General features: G+C 42.1%; 1 long non-coding RNA gene across 1 annotated transcript; it reads right to left on the reverse strand.

The window, feature by feature from the left end:
• Positions 1-10,863: 10,863 nt before the first annotated feature.
• LOC311517278 lies at positions 10,864-18,792 on the reverse strand. Its single transcript, XR_014710651.1, has 3 exons — positions 18,745-18,792; positions 17,092-17,165; positions 10,864-11,089 (listed from the first exon to the last, which is right to left on the reverse strand). It is a non-coding gene; the product is annotated as an uncharacterized lncRNA (long non-coding RNA).
• Positions 18,793-23,662: the final 4,870 nt, after the last annotated feature.

The following is a 23,662-nucleotide window of genomic DNA, read 5'->3' on the forward strand; positions in this document are numbered from 1 at the left end:
ACCTTCCCCAACAGGGATGAAATTGTAGGAGGGAAAGAGTCCCAGGTGATCAATAGCCCCATCATCTTCCTACCCCAAAGCAAACAAACCCGCTGCCCCTTTGGCCACTGTCAATAGCCATTGTGCGGCCTTCTACTGCAGGAGCTTTATCCCACACAGCCAGCCTCTAACCACTTACTGTTATAAGAACACATCCTATAACCCCCGCCCTTGCCTTGGGCCAGATTCCACCGCTCTCCCAGTGCTAGCAGGAGCATGACTACTGAGCAGTAAGCTTATGCCCAAATAAATGTGTTGGTCTCTAAGGTGCCACAAGGACTCCTCTTTTTTTCTTCTTCTTCTTCTTTTTATTTTTTCTGATACAGACTAACACGGCCACCACTGAAACCTGACCCTGAGTTGAGTAGTAACTGACCCTGCAAATAAATCCCCCTGCTTTCAATGGGGCTACTCACAGAGTAAAATATTACTCATTGTGACCAAGGGGGCAGAATCTAGCCCTCTGTCTCTCATTTACAGGTCTAGGGGCTCAATAAGAGGGAGAACAGACTTGTAGAGAAGGCAGGAAAGATCCATAGGATCCTTTCAGTTTGGCCAAGTGTTTGGCCACAAATTCTGATGTCAGATAGCTGTGAGCTGTGGAAGAGGATTCTGGGCATTGATATGTCCAGAGATCGCATGTACTAAGACTTACTGTCAAAGGATCTGTTCCCATATCTTAAGTAAATGGGAGATCAGGGAGATCAGCATCTCCCTGGATCAGACCCCAGGAAAGGGGTTATGAGCCTTAGTGACCGTGTCTGTGCTCTTTGAGCATCTGCCCAGCACTAACGGACATGCCACGTTCTGTCCAGCGTGCTTGGGCACCAAGGAAATCTGAAAGGGGTTCCTAGGAGGACGACTCTTCTTTATGTGTGTTAAATCAGGCACATTAAGAGGATATTACACTGGAGGGCCCAATCCCACAGTCCTAATCCAGGTAAAAGCCCAAGGGTGACATTCTGGTCCCACTGCAATCAATGGCAAAACTCCTATTGACTTCAACAGGGCCAGGATGTCACCCTGAGTGAATTAAATGAAAGTCTTGCCTGAATAAGAAGGGCAGGATCTGGCCCTGAATGCGCTTTTCCACTTCCTGGCTACTCCTGGGTAGTTGTCTAATCACAGGGACAAGAGAGAGGTTTTGGCTGTATATACTTTTGAAAGAAATGGCTTCTCTTCTACACATGCTGAGCCTGATCCAGAGCACACTGAAGTCAATAGAAAGACTCTCCTCAATCCACTTTGGATCAGGTGCTGTTCCTCCAAACCAGCTTCCAGTGAAGTCAATGGCAATTTTGGCATTGACTTCAGTTGGAGTAGAATTGGGCTTTACTTCAGAAAGGCTGTTTCTATTGTCACTTATCTATATTGTTGGCAGAGAGGGGTTGATGGAAGGAAAACAGCATGCTAAAGAAGCAAGTAGGAAGCTGGCTGTGATTGATTTAAAAAAACAAAATGTTCCAAAGGATTCCTGTTATATGCACACGTGACATTTTTCATATGAAATGTGATGCTATTGAATATCTGACATTAACTACAAGTGACTTTTTACAAAATAATTTGACTTTTATGTGAGTCTATATAATATCAGTACCGTAGCCTGGGTGGAGTATTGGATTTTTTCAAAAGAGCATTTTAATTGCAGCCATTTGTATGCTGTTTAATAAAATGGTCCTTAGCAGAACAGTTTGAGGAAAAGGACAGTCTCTCAGTCACTGAGTTTTTCCCATTAAAAATCCCAATTTAAGAGTTTATAAGGGTGGATATTACAAAAATAGTTTTAGAAGACTCAAATGGATAAAAAAAAATGCTAAAACAATGGCAAGTGATTAGTCCATATAGTCATGTAGTTCAGTTACTTTTGGTATTAGAAGAAAATCACAGCAATAATTTAATAACTATCAAGGTATTGTCCTAAACATACCTGCTGGCTGTGCAAACTATATTTCATGTGCATAAGTGTGTAAGAAATGTATATACTAAGTAGATCTCAGTTCCTCATGACAAAACTCACACAAACGATGAATGATTATTTTCTTCTGTCAAACAGCATTTCAAAAATAAAAATAAAGGAAACACCTATGAACCGGAAAAGAAATAGAGGAGGGCCAGAGGTCACAGTCTGAGGCCAGATTCTGAGCTTGTGTAAATGGACATATCTCCACTGGCATCAATGGAGCTTACAGAGATTTACACAGAAGAGGATCTGGCCCCGATCTAAATTTTCCCCAAAGTTCAGCTTATTTAGGATCCAGAGTTACACTTAGTGCCCATGGGTGAAATCCTGCTCTTATTAAAGTCAATGGAAGTTTTGCTCCATCTCTTTAAGAGCTATATTAGTATATCAAGGTGGCTGTCTTGAAATGAAAAACCAAAACAGTCTTTATCTTTCTATCAGTTTGCATGCTGAACTACTGAAGAATACAATTGGTGTTGTGTATGCACAACAAAGACAGATTGTGGCCTCCCGTTAGCTTCATTGCCTCTGTGTGTTTGCACTACAGAGTATATGGGGACAAATCCTGTTCACATCACTCATGTGAATAGTCCCATTGCAACGAACTCTGAATGTCCATGCTTTGGTCCATTTAAAACAGACCCCTTTCACATATTTAATAGATTTTTTTTGTTGTTGTTCCATGGAACTGTGCGTATTTTCACCAAGTTTTTATAATTATTGTACAAACTGAGTTCCTTGTCTTCATTCTTTGTTTACATTTTATTTATATAATCTTGCAAGGTCAGGATTTGATTTTATTGCAGTAATCGTATTTCTTTTCATAAAAAATGGTTGTGAGGGGTTTTTTTATTCCATTGACCTATAAGTGATTACAGCCAGAGACACCATTCAAGTGACACTTTGCTACATTCTATATAAAAAATACAGAGACATTTTAACCACTTCCACAGAGAAGACTTGAATTCCTGAGATACGTTTTTATAATTTCCCCTTCTGCTTCAGGACCTGATCCAGTTCCTACTGAATTCAATAGGAGGCATGCCGTCAGTGGGAGCTGAGGCTGGCTCTCAATAGCTTGTGAATGGAGTAGATTGTAGTGTACAAAGGTGCATCAGAGTCTCATAGCAGTTATGCTAGTGTAAATTTGGTATGATTCTATGGACTTCAGTGGAGTTATTCCAGATTTGCACTTGTGTATATGATCAGAATCTTGAGCAGTGAGCTTGAGTTCAGTGGAATGCAATTTATATATTTATATGTGTATACTTCTTTACAACAAGGATTATGCTCAGCAGTTGCTTAATAACAAGACCATTGAATTCAAGGAGAGAAAATAATTGCAAAGATCATGAATAAAAATAAGTAAAAGAGCTTTTTAATCTTCTTGACATGGGAGGCCTTTTTTTCTAAACTGTAATCTGTGTAATAAATCTTAGTATTTACATTTCACAGATATTTCATTTATTAGATCTTTGAAGTGTTATACTGTGGCTATCTGAAAGATACAATAGTGTTAATTACACCCACAAGAAAACCAGGAAATACCATAAAGAAAAGTAATGGGAAGGAAGTGTGTAGTGAGCATAGTCTGTCCAGAAAATACAAAGACTTGAGTGATTTTCCTAAAGACACAATAAGATTTCAACAACAAACAAAGAAAAAAAGTCTGTCTAAGTGAACCTCTTATTTAATATCCAGGTACTGGGATCCTTCAGGATGGTTACGCTAGAGATTATTAAGTGATAACTCCCCAGAGACCAAATGTGTTGAAGACAGAAAACTTGGTAACAAAAGTTCTGTTTAAAGTATGTGTGCAAAAACCACAACCTGAATAGCACCAGTTAGGAAGCTGTAAGGGCGTTAAATTGCACTACAGAAGGAATTAAAGTAGGGGAGAGTCAACAGGTCCAGCTGTCTCTGGGGTTTCATGTGACTGCACAGGGAGAGTAGAAAGGTTGAGAAGCCATCCCTTGTGGCCCTTGCATGCCCCATACAATGGCTAAGGAAAATCACAGTCCCTGAACTTGGGGGAGGGCAAGAACTATTCCTCCCATGTACTACATGGAGTGCACATTGCCTCATAATGGTTGGGGGGCGGTGCTGTGTTGCACTATATCAATCCATGGAGTAGGCCAGGCATGCCCCATTGAGAAGGCTGCTCCATAGAGAGCAACTGAGCAGTGGAGAGCTGGGGAACAGATTGTATCCCTCTGAGGCAAAATCCCTCCCTGAGGTTAGGGTGGCACAGCTCTGGCCCGTACTTGCTGGGGATAGTGCCTAAGTAGTACAGTATAGCCCATAATGTCAGATTCTTCCCCAAGAATGTGGTCAAGGGCCATCCATTCATACCACATGGAAGAATAAGCTTCCTGTCCCAATATTACTATAATTGGGGAGAACTCTCATAGTGTCTTTCTTTCTGTCATTCTTTCTTATTACTTTTCACGGGAATTCCTCATGCTCAGGAATAGCGCTGGGCTTACAAACCTGGGGACAGAAGTTGCCTGTTTATCTACAAAACAGGCACAGCAAAGGCAAAGCCGGGCAAGTTTCCACTTTTTGCCCCATCAGTGTTATTTAGCTCTGTTCTGAAACAACCATCTTGAGAGGTGAGAGGACAGATCATTCTTCAAGCCCATCCCGTCTTTGGCTTTTTGGACATCCACATGAGAGCAAGACTGAAAACTAGTGCTGGTTTTTGTCATGTGATCCCTTTCTCACTGGGAATTGAACAGAGGCCACACATTCTGTGTAGAGCAACAAACAGCCTCAGTTCCTATGTTTAATGATACAACTGTTAACATATGCAAAGGAACTGTTTTGTGCCAGCTACTAAGTTAATATTCGGATCTGTAAATGAATAGAATTGCTCCAGTAGCCATGTAAGTTAATTTTTTCTTAGGGGAGCCTCTAATAAAGGAACAAAGATATTTTAGGGAACAGACTAAGTGCATGGTTCATCTGTCAATCTCCTTCATGTTTAGTACAATCACTGGTGTGTACAGGTAAGGGGAAATGGCCCTTATACTAAATAGCATGAGAACTCAGACTCCATGGTTTTTTTAATTGTTTTACTGTAAGATGAGTTGGTGAACTAAGCTCCACCTACTGCATCCTGATTTTGCTGCTAACTCAACAGACAGCACACGATGTACGGCACTTGAGTGATGAGTTATTTCATTGAACTATTTCTTTTGTAATCATGAAATGACTTGACATAGTTTTTCATTACAATACAAACCGTGTGTGGAATAGTAACTTCCGAGTTCAAAATACTTTTGAAGTCTGATGGCATTGTGTGCCCCATACAATTTGGGGCCAGCTCCCGTTCCCATTGAAGTCAATAAGAGTTTTGGCATTACCTTCAACTGAAGCAAGACTGAGGTCCTTATCCAATAGTTTTTGCCATGACATGCATTGTTCCAGTTAGGCAGTCTTTTTTTCTAAGGCCCCAATCCTGCAAGCGACTCCACACGGGCAAACCTTACACTGGCATAGGGTTATACTATACTATGTTCTTTTTCAGTCTGCCTTTGAAGTTACATTTATATTTTCTATTTGTTTATGTACAGCATGTTCTTTTTATGGCAAATTACCATAAGCAAAAATATAATTGCATTGGACACTTCAATTATACATGCTGCATATATTAATATGTGCAATGGACTAGATCCCTGGCTGGTGTAAATTGGCATAGCTTCACTGAAGTTGATGGAGTTATGCAAGTTTACCCCAAGAGAGAATCTGGAGCAATATATTTAGTATTCTTGAGATGTAATAGAAATATTAGACTGGGGTTAGGGGCCACGCCTTATGTAGACGGAGAAAGTTGCCAAATTTCATATGTTGTAAGAAGATAAATAATGAATTTCTTGTGTAAATTATTTTCAAAGATGAAGAACAAAAGTGAAATATCAGAATGACCATTGGGATTGATCTATGTGTTGTGAAAACTTTTTAGAGCCCAGGTGAATCCCGGAAGACCCCTTAACCAAATGCAGACTAAAGCTTTTGTATTTAGAGTGATTTAAGGGTGGGGAAACACCTATGTGAAAGAAAGCTTCAATCAGTGTAGCAAATAAATTATTGAGGAAATAAATGTATCTTCTCGTGTGCAGTCATCACTGAGGTATGGACATGTGGCACAAAAAGAGACAGCTGTAGGATCAACACTGTTAGCAAATACATGTTTTGAAAACAAAGGAATGTCGATTTGTTTGATTACTTTGCTGTACACTTGTAATGGCTGTGCTATGTACTGCCTCATCACCATTTCCCTCTTGACAAAACTTTACTAAAAATTCTTAGGAAGTGAAGCCAAAATCAGAAGAAAGAGAAATGACCAATTTTCGTGGTTTATATCATTTAATGTAAAAATTTATGGTTTCCTTGACTTTGACAATGATGTGATTTACAAGGGGATTTAATTACAGTGCATTGGTACAATCCTCCAGTGCCACCTTGTGTTTTCATATAATACTGCAATATACATCCTACGTTAAACTGACATTTCCCAAGCATAAACTGACAATTATGCACACAGCTATTCATAAATTTAAAATAACAGGCAAAGAGCTAGAACAATGTTTAAAATGAGACTAGATATTCTACTTTTCTCACATTTTGCATTTAACAGTGTTCTGTCAGCGATACAGCAAAACGGTCTTTTTTCACTCTGACAGGATTGTAAACACTGAACATAAGAACATAAGAATGGCCCTACTGGGTCAGACCAAGGGTCCATCTAGCCCAGTATCCTGTCTTCTGGGCCAGTGGCCAGTGCCTGGTGCCCAGAGGGAATGAACAGAACAGGTAATCATCAAGAGATCCATCCCCTGTCACTCATTCCCAGCTTCTGGCAAACAGAGGCTAGCGACGCCATTCCTGCCCATCCTGGCTAATAGACATTGATGGACCTATCCTCCATGAATTTATCTAGTTCTTTTTTGAACCCTGTTATGGTCTTGGCCTTCACAACATCCTCTGGCAAGGAGTTTCACAGGTTGACTGCCTTGTATGAAGAAATACTTCCTTTTATTTGTTTTAAACCTGCTGCCTATTAATTTCATTTGGTGACCACTAGTTCTTGTGTTATGAGAAGTAGTAAACAACACTTCCTTATCTACTGTCTTTACACCAGTTATGATTTTATAGACCTTAATCATATCTCCCCTTAGCCGTCTCTTTTCCAACCTGTACCTAAAGCTAATTTTTATGTGGTAACCATGATCTCAAGCCTAGTGAAGTCAATGGAAAGACTCCCCCTGATTTCAATGGGATTTGGATCAGACCCTTATAGAATAGTTTTAGCATTGTTACAAAAGCGTGCTATGTAATTATACAGTAGGGCTATAATTTTTGCTTAAAACATGGAATCTCAATTTGCCAATTTAACAACATTCATCACTATGTAAATCCATGGAGGACCTATATTTAATGTCAATATGATGCTGATTTCCAAATAAAATTGGAGTCACAGTATAAGTGTTAACATAAACCATTATGAATGTTTGTATCCAAAGATTTCCTCCTCATCCCGCAACCCATACATAACTGAGAGTAAGGATAGGATAGTGATAGCAGCCCTAGCTACCATAAAGGAATGGGGGGAAGAAGAGAAGGCTGAGCCATGGCTTTACTCCTCACATCTAAGCCCTTCAGCCGTGTTAGTGAGCTGCCGTGGGGACCTCATGCTGCATCAACAGATATGTGCTCCCTGTGTGCCAGTGAGCTCCAGAAAGCATTGTGCCTGTTTAAGACACAACGTCTGCTGAAACACTTACTGGGGTGATGTACTTTTGCACTGGCCCTGACATGGGCCTGTGAAGACACGATACGTCCCTAACTAATCAAGAGTTTCACTTTGCATATTCTTAAGGTGCCTAGCCTGCTTAGCAGTGCTTCATTGCTATTACACCCAAGCTATGTGCAAGGAGATCATGGCCAACTCTAGGTTTTGCAAGACACTATGTGAAATGATATTTGGTGGGTACAATCCAGTCTACTCCTCGCCGGTCATCAAGCTTGTGGCCCGGGGCAGCACCTGCCACAAAGGGGCCACTGATTTATAATTGAGGTTTCTAGGCACTACCATAGTACAAATAATAATCAATGATAATAACTGTGGCTGGTAAGTTGGTTGTGTGCATGCCTGCAGGGCCTTAAGCAATTAAATAATTGGTTGTCTTAAATCTGATGATGAAGGAGGTATGTTTTCTGTAGAAAGACAACTATTCCCCTTACATTTAGGGGACATAACAAATTAGACTGAGGAGAATCAGGGTATTTGATTTTATGCATTTAAGATTCCACCCAACCCAGAAATGAAGAGCTCTCTTTTGAATGAAAAATGGTTTCAGAGCTGCTAAACCAGAATTGCATAATGAGCCCAAACCAAAAAGATGAACATCACCTTTTTGTCCACTGACGTCTCAGCAGATTATGCAGCATCAGTCAAGCATCACATAACAGGCCTTAAAATTTAGATTCACATTTCTGGGGGTCGGTCACTTGTCCTACTTACATCTCCATCGTTTACTTTGTCAGTCATGCAAACCGCCAACACATCTACTATTTCACAAGTAGGTTGTCCTATGTCATGCATTTATTGAATTTCTTCAGTTTATGCAATGCATCAATAATAAAACCATCAGTTCATAAAAAATCAAGTGTTAGGAATAAGTTTTTGGAAGGGTCCCTTTCCTTTTGTGGGCCCAACTTGTGTCCACATTTTTACACCCACATTTGAACTGTGGAAACCTGCCTTAAGACTGCAGCTACCCAGATGTGTGAACATCATTCATTTCATGGGCACAAATTGTGCCTGTAAACCTAAAGGACAGACCTCATCTTCAATGAAATTATGCTTCTTAACCAAATGCACACTAGTTAGATAGATGTGTATATACAATATATATGCACCCACAGGAACTGAGATACCATTTCCATGATTCCAAGATTCAATTTGATGTATGCTCAGATTCAAATGTAGAGCACAAAATTACTCCATAATGTACAGAGGATAGTGAAGAAATACAAAAGCTAAATGTCTGTTGTTCAAATGGCTGATGTTGCTCTTTCCTTGGATTTCTCTGTTGCTATTTCTGTTTAGATGCCTCTGTCGTCTGAGTGACAGTGGCTAAGGCTCTCACAAGGCAAGAGAGATGCCAATTTTTGTAAAAGGAAATGGAAGTGCTGTTACTCAACTCTGCTGTAAGATCACTAAATCTTAAAGCTTGTCTCATAGTGGAGGTGCAGTGAAGCAGAAAATTGCTAATGCAAAGTATATAAGAGAAGATCCACTACCTGGGGATACTGGTGAAGAGTGGAAAGCAGAGGAGTTCAAATAGGAACTCACCCCAGTAGCCACTCTTGCAAAGAGAAAAGGAGGACTTGTGGCACCTTAAAGACTAACCAATTTATTTGAGCATAAGAGAAGGAAGGAGGCATCCGTGGGCTGAGGAGATCACTGTGAAAATACAACGCAACTTCTCAAAAACATTTTATTACAGTATTATTCTAAGCTTAATTTTGTGTTACATGGCTTCAATCATCCTATAGTGATCAGTGACCCTGAGCCCTCTTCAGTAAAACATATATCTGGCATACTCTACTGATTCTCAGCACCACAAGCTACATCAATATACCTACCCTGGGGCAACTGGGAAATTCATACTCTTTATTTTATTTTTAAAATGTGATCATCAAATGGTTAAATTTTTCAGCTATAAATACTAACTAAATGGGCTTCTGTAATTAAGGTGAATCCAATCCGATGATGAAGCCTACTTTACTATGGCTTTTTATGTATTTGTACAAAGCTCAGAACAACAGGACTCCAGGCCTGAATGAGGCCTCCTGGCACTGCTGGAATATAAACAATGATAGTATCAGCTCAACCACACAAACTCCACCACTAAACCTCAAGCAGATAAAAGATAACTAAAGTCCTTGTGGACATCCTTTTGTATGTCTTTGTGGCACAGATGTATAGTAATGGTGGTTTCTATTTACGAAGTTTCTATTGTAATGGAGGTTTCCGATTTATGCAGAATATGTCCCTCCTCCGTGCAAGATTGTGCAGGAAATGAGTGCCGTTTTAGCTGATCCTGATCCTACAAATATTTATGCTTTAACATTAATCATGTGAGCAGTTCCATAGTATATATACGTGTACAAATGTTTGCAGGAGCATAACCTTGAGAGAAGGAGAGAAAGAGAAAGAGGAAGAGAGTTTACATTTGTATACTCTTATTTTAAAGGCTTGAATTGTAACTTCTTGACTAATTGGTTGAACCCTTATTTAAGACAAAATAGTGTAAAATCTGTGGACTAGTGATAGCATCTTTTTCTGATAATGCTGTAAAACTTAATATTCACTGTTAAAATTGATTTCACACTATTTGCTCCGTACAGCTGCTCCAAAATGGGATTTTTGCTATGAACGTACTGTTCTCTTCATCATGCTGTACCAGACACCTTCTCCAAGCCAACACATACCTGTAAGGCATCGTCTATAAACCACGCTGAGGTGGCATTTTATTACAAGGTAGGCTGGACATCCTTCTTGAACCATGCTGAATTGGGCATATGTTTAAAATAAATGGAATCCGTGCTTCTTTAAGGGTTAAATAGGGCTTACACTGAAAACTTATTGCAAACGCTGAATCATTTGCTATAACATACAGCCCTCACAATATAGCTTCAGCCATTATTTGACACACACACATGTATTTAAACATAGATATATATAATTAATATAATGGACTATAACTTCACTGTTAATTAAATGACTCAATATAATAATTCCATGCACTTTTGAATACTTAGCACTTACATAGTTTTACTAATTCATTCTCACAATATCCCACTGAAGCAGATCAGTATTATTACCCCCTTTTAACGTATGTGGTATCTGACGCAGAGAGGTTAATGGCCTGAGCCTATTCTCGCTGAAGACCATGACAAAACTCCTATTGACTTCAATGGTTCAGGATTAGGCCATAGGTGACTTTCAGGAGTGGGCCTCAGGAGTTCCTGGTCAGTGTTTCTTTCTGGCCTGGCTGTCAGAACCTTCTCCTATTGTGCCTGAGGGAAATAATACAAGTGTTATAAACACTTACAATATATTCATTTTCACAGTCAAAAGTAAATCTGTAGTATCGGAGCGCATTGGTGCATCGTTGAACCAGTGGATACAGCCAGTGGCATGTCTTCCATTCCTGAAGGCTTTACTGATCCTATAATATCAACCAAAATGAAGGGAAATATTCACAATGTTGCTGCTGCTAAAGACAGTCTCCCTGAGGAACTGTCCAGTCGATCAACCCCTTCTGAATCATGTTGTCAGCACTGATGACCAGATATTTAAAGGGACTTCAACTTGCTCAATATTTTTGCCTCCATAATTTTGGGCCCTCTATCACCTGCAGATTTTAAAATGTGGTGGCAGTTAACTGCCTGTGCAAATTATATCATTTAGACAACTTTCTCCCTGATTTCATCTGCAGCTGCATCAACTAGTCACAATTAATTGTTGGTACAAAAGCAGAGGCTATTTTTAAAAAGGTGGCCCTAGATGTCAATCTGAAATTCCTCTTCTGCTGTTGAGCTGCCCCTTTGCTTTTTCATCTCCAGGGAATGAGCTGTTAAGCCATAACAAGCTGTCTAAGAGATGATGTGAAGTAAAGACCTTGTTCAGATGTTCTGTGTGGGTGCACTTACCATTACCCATGCAGGGCCTGAATCAGCACCACTTACTCACACAGAGCAAGATGAATTCTCAGGAGCAGCCCAACTGACTTCACCAATGGGACTGCTCGCATGTATAAGTGCTATTCAATGAAAGCAAAGTTGCAGAATCTGGCACCTAGTTTGTAATCTTCTGGGGGCAGAGACCTATCCTCTATGCCAGTGTTTCCCAAACTCGGGACGCCTCTTGTTCAGGGAAAGCCCCTGGCAGGCCAGGCCAGTTTCTTTACCTGCCGCGTCTGTAGGTTCGGCTGATCGCGGCTCCCCACTGGCCACGGTTCGCAGTGCAGGCCAATGGGGGCTGTGGGAAGCAGCGGCCGGTATGTCCCTCAGCCCACGCCGCTTCCCACAGCCCCTATTGGCCTGCAGCGGCAAACCGCGGCCAGTGGGAGCCGCGATCAGCCGAACCTGTGCACACGGCAGGTAAACAAACCGGCCCGGCCCGCCAGGGGCTTTCGCTGAACAAGCGGCATCCCAAGTTTGGGAAACACTGCTCTATGCATTTCCCATGATGTGCTTCTCTACTTCTAGCTAAAACGACATCCCATCCATTTTTAACAAGGTGTGAAGGGTGTGCTACCCCTTTAAGGGACAGTCTGGTGCTCACAATCAAGCCCTGAGGCTAGGTTATATATACAAAAAAAGGATGCTGATGGGGGTGAGACAGTGCATCAGAAGTCATGCTGGTTGCTGCAGGCCCCAGGTCACTAGTCTAACCTAGGCCCGAGGAACTTGTTTTTCTGACTGTAAAGTGGTTATTCTGATTTAAGTCTCTGAGATAAGGGGCTTACGGACTGGGTTAAGTGACTCCTCCCCCGACTGGAACTCTGCTGGGTGAAGTTAGTTTGGAGGCCTTCTATAAGGGGACACATTTGTCTGTTCGTTTAGTGTTGGCTTTCCCCTTCTCAGATCTTATACACAGGAGTAAAGATTATAGTGATGGGGAGTTGAGGAGGGTAAGAATAGCAACCGTTCTGACTCACTTGGTATTTGGCCTGTCGTCAAGGAGGGTTAGTACCAGAAGTGCAATGGCTCTGTTTAGGCTCCCCCAAAATCTAACAGTTGCTGACAAGAAAATGAAAAAATTAAAAGATCTGCATGCCAGCTATGTCATATTATATATTTGTTGCTACTTATACTCATTGTTCAAAGCTGGGAGAAATGTTACTTTTGTTTCCCTTTGGTCCTTCCTCAAACAAACTCCGACAGAAATCACAGCTTTCACAACATCCCTATATTCTAAGGAATTCAGACATTTCTGAATTAGTTTTTGAGTCTTTATGTTTAATAACATGGACAGCACATTGAGCAGCTCTTCAGTAAGTGTTCTCCTTCTTGACATTAAAGATGCATGAACCCTGCAGTTCATCACTGAAACCAAAGAACATTGACAACCCATGGCTGTATTTAGTACCTAGCATAATAAAAGTATTTTATCATGAGATACAAACATTTTAATGCTGTCCCGTGTAAAATTGAGCTTGTTATACAGCGAGGCACTAAGGTGTTTAAGAAGGATCCCACAATAATAAGTGTTTATTCTAGCTATAGTAGGACTTTGTCATTTGGCTTAGCTTCATATCTCCTCACCCTGTTTTTTCTTCTGTTGGAAGGAATGGTGCCAAGAATTCGAAACCCTAAATGAGGATGTTATAGGCACTGTGGTATACAAGTGAAATGAAAATAAAAATGAGATGCAAGATCAGTTCTCAATAAAGCGGTGACAACCCAGTGACAAGATGTGACATGACACAGTTCTGGCAAAGGAAAAGAGTGGAAATGGAAGAGGCAGTGAGCTGGTGGCAAGAAATTGTTTGTGATTTTGAAAAGGCATATTGTAAAGATAAGTGAAAAGGTCATTGGACTAGAACCAGTGACTGACAAAGATGAAAAAGAGTACCGTGGTATGAAAGGCATCCTTTTATGTACAGCATCAGGCTCTTGAAAATGGGATACTGTACTACTATGTACCAGCTGATGCTAGATGAGCTGCTAACAAAAAACTGAGATGAAAGTGACATTACACAGGAGAAACAGATAGGAAGGAAGATGAATGGAAGAAGAGCCTCAGGTATGTATACTGCTTAAAGACCTAGTGACTGAGTGAAAAATACTCACCTCTGTACGTCATCATGAAAATCTGAGAGAAAAAGCAACCTTTTAATCCCTCCACATGAGAAGACTTAAGTAGTTGCTGAAAAAAGACTGTAAGAAATTAAGGGCCAAGAGTCTTTCAGGGTTCCCAGGAAAGCATTTGCTAACCAGCTCCTTAACAGACAAAGATAATTGTGGGAACGCTGTGTAATGAACATCATTGTGGCTTCAGAAGAGGATCAAGGAAGAACTGAAGTACAGAAAAGCTCTATACAAATGTTTTTGCCATATAATGATGGGAAAAGATGATGTCTAGGAACTGATGCCATCCTGTGAAATACGATAGTTAATAGTCCCAAACTGCTGAAGGAGTTATGAAGACTTTAGGGAGGAAGAAAAGTGAAATATCAACACAGCTTCATCTTGAGTACAACTCTTTTGTTTCCAGCTGATGTTGTTGCTACTTTTGGATAGCACTCCTGCACTTAGCTTAAGTCCCTACTAAAATACTGGAATAAATATGAAAAGAATGAAGTTGTAAACATATGGAGGATAACTGAACCATGAGCAACTAGCACCATTGGCACTCAAATAGTGCAGTGATAAGAACAGTGATAGATTAGACAGACAATTCCAGACAAATGTTCATGCTTCTTTAGATACAATTCAGACAGCATGTGCAGATGGTAAAATTTGCACACACAAAATCTGTTTTGATAAATGGACTTTTTGTGTACAAAAACTATCATCTGGGCATGCAATTATTAGTGCAGCCAAGTGTGCACACTCCATCTAGGCAGGAACCAGATTTTCTCTTTCATCGGACTTCTGTGAGTTCAAAAGTTTCCGGTCCAAAAGAACAAAACCGAAAAATTTCAAAATTTCCCACAAAATTACATTTTGGGGAAAAAAATATTTGGGGGTCAATGAAAACATTTCATTTCAATCAAATCAAATTGTTTCATTTTGATGTTGACCTTTTAAAACATTAAAAAGGTTTTTGATATAAAAAAGCAATGTGTTTTTTTAAAAGTCATTTGAACTCAAAAAAATCAAAATGGGACATTTCACTCTGGTGAAAATGCTTTGTTTCATTTTATTTTATAAATGAAACTTTGTCAGAACAGACACATTTTGAAAAATGTTTTGATTTTGGCCAAAAAGATATTTTTCACTGAAAACTCATTTTGACCAAAAAAACTTTTGACCAGCTCAAGTGCACACAGATGTGAGCACATACAAAACAGAAAGCCGGAGTCTGGACAGCATCTCTTGTCTTGAATGAGATATAAGAATGAGATATAGTAGCCAGAACTACAATACAAGGTAAAGTGAAATTAATCATAAATAATGCTAAGTATGAAGCTGGACTGTTTGAAAAGTGCAATTGTCAGCAAGAGTGCTGTTGGCCAAGAATATGGAGAAAAATGAACATGTAGTTAGCATTTTTGCAACCCATACTCCTTTCAGCTAATTGAATGTGCTAATAAACAAGTAAGCATTTTAAGATATTTAAGATATTCACCATGGATGTACCATGACTTTTTCCTGAATTACACAGAGGAAACCCATTGACTTCACAGTGTTACACTTCAACATTCATGTGTATTTGCATTTATTGGGTAGATGTATGATTTAAGTAAAATGTGAATCTTATACTAGCCAATCAATGTTTGGATTATATAGTCTCCTTTAAAAGGGGGACTACAGCAAGGAAACATAGTTGTACCAATTAAATCATACTTTTTACTCTTATTTTCATGAAATGGGATTTCATAAACACATGACGCTTGTATTTTCATGTGGTGCATTTTTTCCTAGTCTTAACCATGAATTTCATTTAGCTATGTTGCACTGGATGCTTCTGTGTTCTCAGTCGGGTGCAAGATATGAAACTTCAGTAGAAATATGCTGATGTAAATTTCCATTTTATTAAGTAATATGATGATTTTAGGATTACAGGTTGTGACAAACGCAAGATTCTTTTCATTACAATGGTCTTACAGAGGTTGTGGGCATTAGCTGGCTCTCCCTGCATGTGTTTCTCATTACATGTCACCGTTTACTGACTTTTGAGTCATGGAGTTCTTTGTCTGGATCCCAGTGTTGCCCTGGGGAGAAAATAAGTGAGCCCTCAGACTATTTTCCTGTCTCTCTCCATGAAGTGGAGGGAGACTAAGCACCAGGCCGCATAGGAGAAAAAGTAGCTCACAGAACAGCAAAGAGGAAGAGATGGAACTACACATCATAGAAACTGTGAGGAGATTTGATTCATGCTAACCCCAGGTGTCACTTGACAAACCTGTAATAGATAGTAGGTTTGCTTGTTCTGCAAAACTCCATTGAAATAATGGTAGGTTTCTGAAAAAGACCTAATTTTTACCCAGTGGCAAAACTGCTGGGCTTTGAGTCTCCATGTCCAACACAAGATGATGGTCATATGACTCAAAATGAGATGGCCACCCACATCAGTGTGTCATTTCAGAACACAATATTTAAGAGACAAAAGAATGACAACTAGCTTAATCTTCTACATTGTCATTGTTGCTGGAGACCTACCATGGCTACTTTACTGTCAATAATTTCCTGCATATAACACTGAAATCAGATTAAGAGTAGCACGTCATTTTTCATCTTTTCAACCTTTCTATTTGGTCCTTTGACAACTGCAGGTCCTAGATCCACCAACATTTTAAGCCCCACATACTCCTTGTCTCCATCCCCATTCCTGGAGGCAGCAGGTGAGATAATTCCTTCCCTTCCACATCTCCTGGCAGTGAGGCTGTATTCTTTTTTCTTGATGAAGGCTTCCCACACTGAATGGTGGTGGGCAACTCAACCGTTTCATCTCCCTGCACTGCTTCACTATAGTGGGGTCTAAGCTGTTCCTTCTCCCTACTCTCACTTGCTTGAGGGAAAAAGAGAGGAGGCTGATATCTCCCACATGGGTAGAAGAAAGCCTTGCGTCTCTAAAATGCCTAGTGACTTTGGGCTCAGCTTTCTGACAGAATCTTCAGGTAAAAGAAGCTCAAGATTGGCCTCTTCACATAAGGTCTGTGTGCACTGCAAAAAAAGTTGCATTCTTAACTCAGATTAATTAACCCATGTTAAAATAGCAGTGAAGACCCAGCAACTTAGGCCTGGTCTAAACTGGGGGAGGGAGGGGCAAGCTAAGCTGGTCTAAGTTATGCAACTGCAGCTACAAAAATAGCATAGCTGAAGTCAACATACTTAGAGCTACTTACCACGGTGTCTTCACTGCTGTAGGTTGACTGCTGGCGCTCCCCCATTGACTGTGCCTCCGTGTCTCGTTCTGGTGCTGTACCGGAGTCGACAGGAGAGCACTCAGCAATCGATTTATCACATCTTCACTAGACGCGATAAATCGACCCCTAGATCAATCACTCCGGAGGTAAGTGTAGACATGCCCTCAGCTTTGAACGCAGGTTAGCCGCTCAAGTTCAAGTCTACAAGGCAGCTTGGTGTTCAACTCTAGCTGCTAACCTACGATGACTTTTTTTGGAATGTAGACAAACCTAAGTGACTGAGTCTGGGAGAGCAACAGGGTACTTCTTTAGTAGTGGCTTCTTGGGAGTGAACGATCGACACTCCTAAATTTGGCGGTCGTCTCTGAGCTTTGGACCTATGTCCTGGTGCTCAGGGGATCTTGTCTTTATCTGTCACTGGCTATTTCAGTGCCTGCTTCTTTCTGCTAGGAAGTGTGTAGAACACATTCTTCTTCGTGTAATTCAATGGTGACTATGTATTTGAAATGCCAGAGGTATAGATTCTGCTGTGCTCCTTAAATTTGGAAATATAATGCTACCATCTGCAGACAGATCTACAAAGTAAGGCAATGTATTCATAAGTGACCGTTTCCAGCTGTATGGAATGTATAGAAATAGTGTGATCACATACACCTTTCTCTCCCCATGATACTCAGAAATTATTGTGACCTGATGTGGGAGACATGAATGCCTCCTGCAAGTAAGACAGCAGCTTGTACAAATTTACCAGTGAAGTCAAAATCAAATGCGTAATTTATGGAACAGGTGTGCGTAAAAGAGACCATTCAAGCTCTTAATGTAACTGCTATGAGTACTGAACAATTATTTTAAAAGGTCTCTTTCAAAGCTACTGCCATGTTCTTCCTAGAGAAAGGATGCACTACAGAGTTCTTATAAATGCTGCCCACCCTTCCTTATAGCAGTTAAAATAGGGTGCTAGCTGCATATTAAAGGATTATGATCATTCAGAGGTAAGCATGCTAGAAAAGCAGCATCCAACAGGAGGAAATTAAGCAGTTTAAAAATAATAATAATAAAGTCTCCCCAAAAGAAACATTGGGGTGAAATCCTGGCTCCACTACAGTCAATGACAATACTCCCATTGATTTTGACAGGATCAGGCTTTCACCCCTGAGTTCTGGTTTCCCTTCCCCTGCCCTGCTCCCCTTCATCAGTAATGCATGCCCTGACAAACAAGCTTTGGTTTGTGACTGTAGTTGTTTCTCTGTTCAGCAGCATTGAGTAATAGTTTTGCAACTGACCTTCGCACGGCACTGACACTTTTCCTGACTTGCTCCAAAAAAAGACACCCAGACCAAGCTGTTTGATAAATCTGGTCAAGCAGGAAGGAATGTGAGGATGAAAAAAGAAAAGTAATTCTGTTTTCAGCCCAGCAGCCCCTCAGGCTTCTTTCCAGAGAAAAGACAAACACAACCAGAATGCAGAAAGTGTTTACTCTTTGCTCTTATCCTTCCCCTCATGGACCTATCCCATTCAATAAAACATGACCCAGCCATATGGTTTTGTTGTTGTTCTTGCTACCTAACTTGCTATTACATCCTTTGAGTACTTACAAATGCTCTCTATAAATGCTTATTTGCGGTCACTTACCATTCTTCCATCCTCATATGCATCCCTGAGTGCAAAGGCACCCACGCCACCCAGCAACCAAAGGGTAAACATAATCCCTGCTGGCCCCTGCTCATTGGCAGACTCACAGCAGCTGGGAGGATAAGAGGGAGGGGAAGCAGAGGGTTGGGGTGGCTACCAGATGAGTGTGCAGGCTGGAGAAGGGAATTCCTCTCAGAAAGCTCCTGAAGAGCCGCTCAAGGACAATGCTCTAGAAAGAGGCGACCAGACCAACTAGCCGAAGAGCCTGCAGAAACCCAGTGGGAAGGCAGGAAGGAGCTCAGCGCACAGCCAGAGTCAACAAATGCTGATCCAGCTTATCTAGCTCAATGGCCCTGAGCTGGAACCCAATGGAATGGGCTGGCTTGGGTTCCCCTACCAACACCCCTCCTTCCAATGGATTTAAAAGCAGAGAGAGTTTTCAGATTGTTTTGTTTGTTTGTTTGGGGGTTTTTTAAACTTGAAACAAGGCACTTTATTGGACGTAAGGTGTCACAAACACAAAGAAACAAAGGTGTGATTTTTGGTACAGAATGACATTATCCAACAGCATCATCAGACTGAGTGAGCTCAGGTGTGGATAAATTGGAGAGAGTCCAGCGAAGGGCAACAAAAATGATTAGGGGACTGGAACACATGGGTTATGAGGAGAGGCTGAGGGAGCTGGGATTGTTTAGCCTGCAGAAGAGAAGAATGAGGGGGGATTTGATAGCTGCTTTCAACTACCTGAAAGGGGGTTCCAAAGAGGATGGCTCTAGACTGTTCTCAATGGTAGCAGATGACAGAACGAGGAGTAATAGTCTCAAGTTGCAGTGGGGGAGGTTTAGATTGGATATTAGGAAAAACTTTTTCACTAAGAGGGTGGTGAAACACTGGAATGCGTTACCTAGGGAGGTGGTAGAATCTCCTTCCTTAGAGGTTTTTAAGGTCAGGCTTGACAAAGCCCTGGCTGGGATGATTTAACTGGGAATTGGTCCTGCTTTGAGCAGGGGGTTGGACTAGATGACCTTCTGGGGTCCCTTCCAACCCTGATATTCTATGATTCTATGATTCTATGATTCTAGGTGCCACACCATGCCTGGCCAGAGGGGGCACCATTGCACTGACACACCAACGCACAGCATCTCATAGATAGACAGAGTCTTCGGACTGTCATAGCTCAGCAAAAATCTCTAGCTATGGGAGTGTTCAGCTGTTGTGACCTGCCCTGGATGTGCCATATTTGTCTTTCTTCCACAGGACAGAAGTGACTTTGTCTGTACAAAGTGCAAGCTGGTCTCCATGTTGGAAAAGAAGGTTCAAGGTCTGGAGCAACAGGTATCAACCCTGCGTTGCATAAGAGAAACTGAAGATTTCCTGGACAGACGTCAGGATATGCTTCTACAGACAGAATGTTCTGAAGATTCAGAGCAGGCTGCATTGCGGGGACAGGAGGATGGTGAAGAAATTTGGCAGCATGTGACCTCCAGAAGAAGAAAGGGGAGTGTCCATGTACCAGCAACGCAGATACAGATAAGTAACCGTTTTCATGTTCTCTCCACAGGTACTAATGCGGAGAGTGGACTAGATGATACATCTGAGGGAAGGGAACAGAAGGCGACTCCGCCGATTGGAAGGCATGAGATACACTGTCCTAGGGATGGGGGTTCCACGACCACCGCTCCCAAGAGAAGGAGGTAGCTGGTGGTGGTCGGGGACTCTCTCCTCAGGGGGACTGAGTCATCTATCTGCCACCCCGACCCAGAAAACCGAGAAGTCTGCTGCTTGCCAGGAGCTAGGATTCACGATGTGATGGAGAGACTGCCGAGAATCATCAAGCCCTCGGATCGCTACCCCTTCCTGCTTCTCCACCTGGGCACCAATGATACTACCAAGAATGACCTTGAGCGGATCACTGTGGACTACATGGCTCTGAGAAGAAGGATAAAGGAGTTTGAGGTGCAAGTGGTGTTCTCGTCCATCTTCCCCATGGAAGGAAAAGGCCTGGGTAGAGACCGTCGAATCGTAGAAGTCAACGAATGGCTACGCAGGTGGTGTCGGAGAGAAGTCTTTGGATTCTTTGACCATGGGATGGTGTTCCAAGAAGGAGGGGTGCTAGGCAGAGATGGGCTCCACCTAATGAAGAGTGGGAAGAGCATCTTCGCAAGCAGGCTGGCTAACCTAGTGAGGAGGGCTTTAAACTAGGTTCACTGGGGGAAGGAGACCAAAGCCCTGAGGTAAGTGAAAAGTGGGATACCGGAAGGAAGCACGAGCAGGAGCGCGCAAGAGGGGAGGGACGATCTGAGAAAGAGGGACGATCAGCGAGTTATCTCAGGTGCCTATACACAAATGCAAGAAGCCTGGGAAACAAGCAGGGAGAACTGGAAGTCCTGGCACAGTCAAGGAATTATGATGTGATTGGAATAACAGAGACTTGGTGGGATAACTCACATGACTGGAGTACTATCATGGATGGATATAAACTGTTCAGGAAGGACAAGCAGGGCAGAAAAGGTGCGGGAGTTGCATTGTATGTAAGGAAGCAGTATGACTGCTCAGAGCTCAAGTATGAAACTGCAGAAAAACCTGAGGGTCTCTGGTTTAAGTTTAGAAGTGCGAGCAACAAGGGTGATGTCGTGGTGGGAGTCTGCTATAGACCACTGGACCAGGGGGATGAGGTGGATGAGGCTTTCTTCCGGCAACTCACGGAAGTTACTAGATCGCAGGCCCTGGTTCTCATGGGAGACTTCAATCACCCTGATATCTGCTGGGAGAGCAATACAGCAGTGCACAGATAATCCAGGAAGTTTTTGGAAAGTGTAGGGGACAATTTCCTGGTGCAAGTGATGGAGGAACCAACTAGGGGCAGAGCTCTTCTTGACCTGCTGCTCACAAACCGGGAAGAGTTAGTAGGGGAAGCAAAAAGAGTTAGTAGGGGAAGCAGGATGGGAACCTGGGAGGCAGTGACCGTGAGATGGTTGAGTTCAGGACCCTGACGCAAGGAAGAAAGGAGAGCAGCAGAATACGGACCCTGGACTTCAGAAAAGCAGACTTTGACTCCCTCAGGGAACTGATCGGCAGGATCCCCTGGGAGAATAACATGAGGGGGAAAGGAGTCCAGGAGAGCTGGCTGTATTTTAAAGAATCCTTATTGAGGTTACAGGGACAAACCATCCCGATGTGTAGAAAGAATAGTAAATATGGCAGGCGACCAGGTTGGCTTAACAGTGAAATCCTTGCTGCTCTTAAACACAAAAAAGAAGCTTAAAAGAAGTGGAAGATTGGACAAATGACCAGGGAAGAGTATAAATATATTGCTCGGGCATGCAGGAGTGAAAGCAGGAAGGCCAAATCATACCTGGAGTTGCAGCTAGCAAGAGATGTTAAGAGTCACAAGAAGGGTTTCTTCAGGTATGTTAGCAACAAGAAAAAAGTCAAGGAAAGTGTGGGCCCCTTACTGAATGAGGGAGGCAACCTAGTGACAGAGGATGTGGAAAAAGCTAATCTACTCAATGCTTTTTTTGCCTCTGTCTTCACGAACAAGGTCAGCTCCCAGACTGCTGCACTGGGCAGCACAGCATGGGGAGGAGGTGACCAGCCCTCTGTGGAGAAAGAAGTGGTTCAGGACTATTTAGAAAAGCTGGACAAGCACACGTCTATGGGGCCGGATGCGCTGCATCCGAGAGTGCTAAAGGAGTTGGCAGATGTGATTGCAGAGCCATTGGCCATTATCTTTGAAAACTCCTGGCGATCGGGGGAATTCCGGACAACTGGAAAAAGGCCAATGTAGTGCCCATTTTTAAAAAAGGGAAGAAGGAGGATCCTGGGAACTACAGGCCAGTCAGCCTCACCTCAGTCCCTGGAAAAATCATGGAGCAGGTCCTCAAGGAATCAATTCTAAAGCACTTAGAGGAGAGGAAAGTGATCAGGAACAGTCAGCATGGATTCACCAAGGGCAAGTCATGCCTGACTAATCTAATTGCCTTCTATGATGAGATAACTGGCTCTGTGGATGAGGGGAAAGCAGTGGACGTCTTGTTCCTTGATTTTAGCAAAGCTTTTGACACAGTCTCCCACAGTATTCTTGCCAGCAAGTTAAGGAAGTATGGGCTGGATGAGTGGACTATAAGGTGGATAGAAAGTTGGCTAGATTGTCAGGCTCAACGGGTAGTGATCAATGGCTTCATGTCTAGTTGGCAGCCGGTATCAAGTGGAGTGCCCCAGGGGTCGGTCCTGGGGCTGGTTTTGTTCAATATCTTCATAAATCATCTGGAGGATGGTGTGGATTGCACTCTCAGCAAGTTTGCAGATGACACTAAACTGGAAGGAGAGGTAGTTACACTCGAGGGTAGGGATAGGATACAGAGGGACCTAGACAAATTCGAGGGTTGGGCCAAAAGAAATCTGATGAGGTTCAACAGAGTCCTGCACTTAGGACGGAAGAATCCCATGCACCGCTACAGCCTAGGGACCGAATGGCTAGGCAGCAGTTCTGCAGAAAAGGACCTAGGGGTTACAGTGGACGAGAAGCTGAATATGAGTCAACAGTGTGCCCTTGTTGAAAAGAAGGCCAATGGTATTTTGGGATGTATAGGTAGGGGCATTGCCAGCAGATCGAGGGACATGATTGTTCCCCTCTATTCGACATTGGTGAGGCCTCATCTGGAGTGCTGTGTCCAGTTTTGGGCCCCACACTACAAGAAGGATGTGGAAAAATTGGAAAACGTCCAGTGGAGGGCAACAAAAATGATTAGGGGACTGGAACACATGACTTATGAGGAGAGGCTGAGGGAACTGGGATTGTTTAGTCTTCAGAAGAGAAGAATGAGGGGAGATTTGATAGCTGCTTTCAACTACCTGAAAGGGGGTTCCAGAGAGGATGGATCTAGACTGTTCTCAGTGGTAGCAGATGACAGAACAA

This window comes from Lepidochelys olivacea (genome assembly GCF_965140295.1).
Source record: "Lepidochelys olivacea isolate rLepOli2 genome assembly, chromosome: 2".
Classification (NCBI taxonomy): domain Eukaryota; kingdom Metazoa; phylum Chordata; order Testudines; family Cheloniidae; genus Lepidochelys; species Lepidochelys olivacea.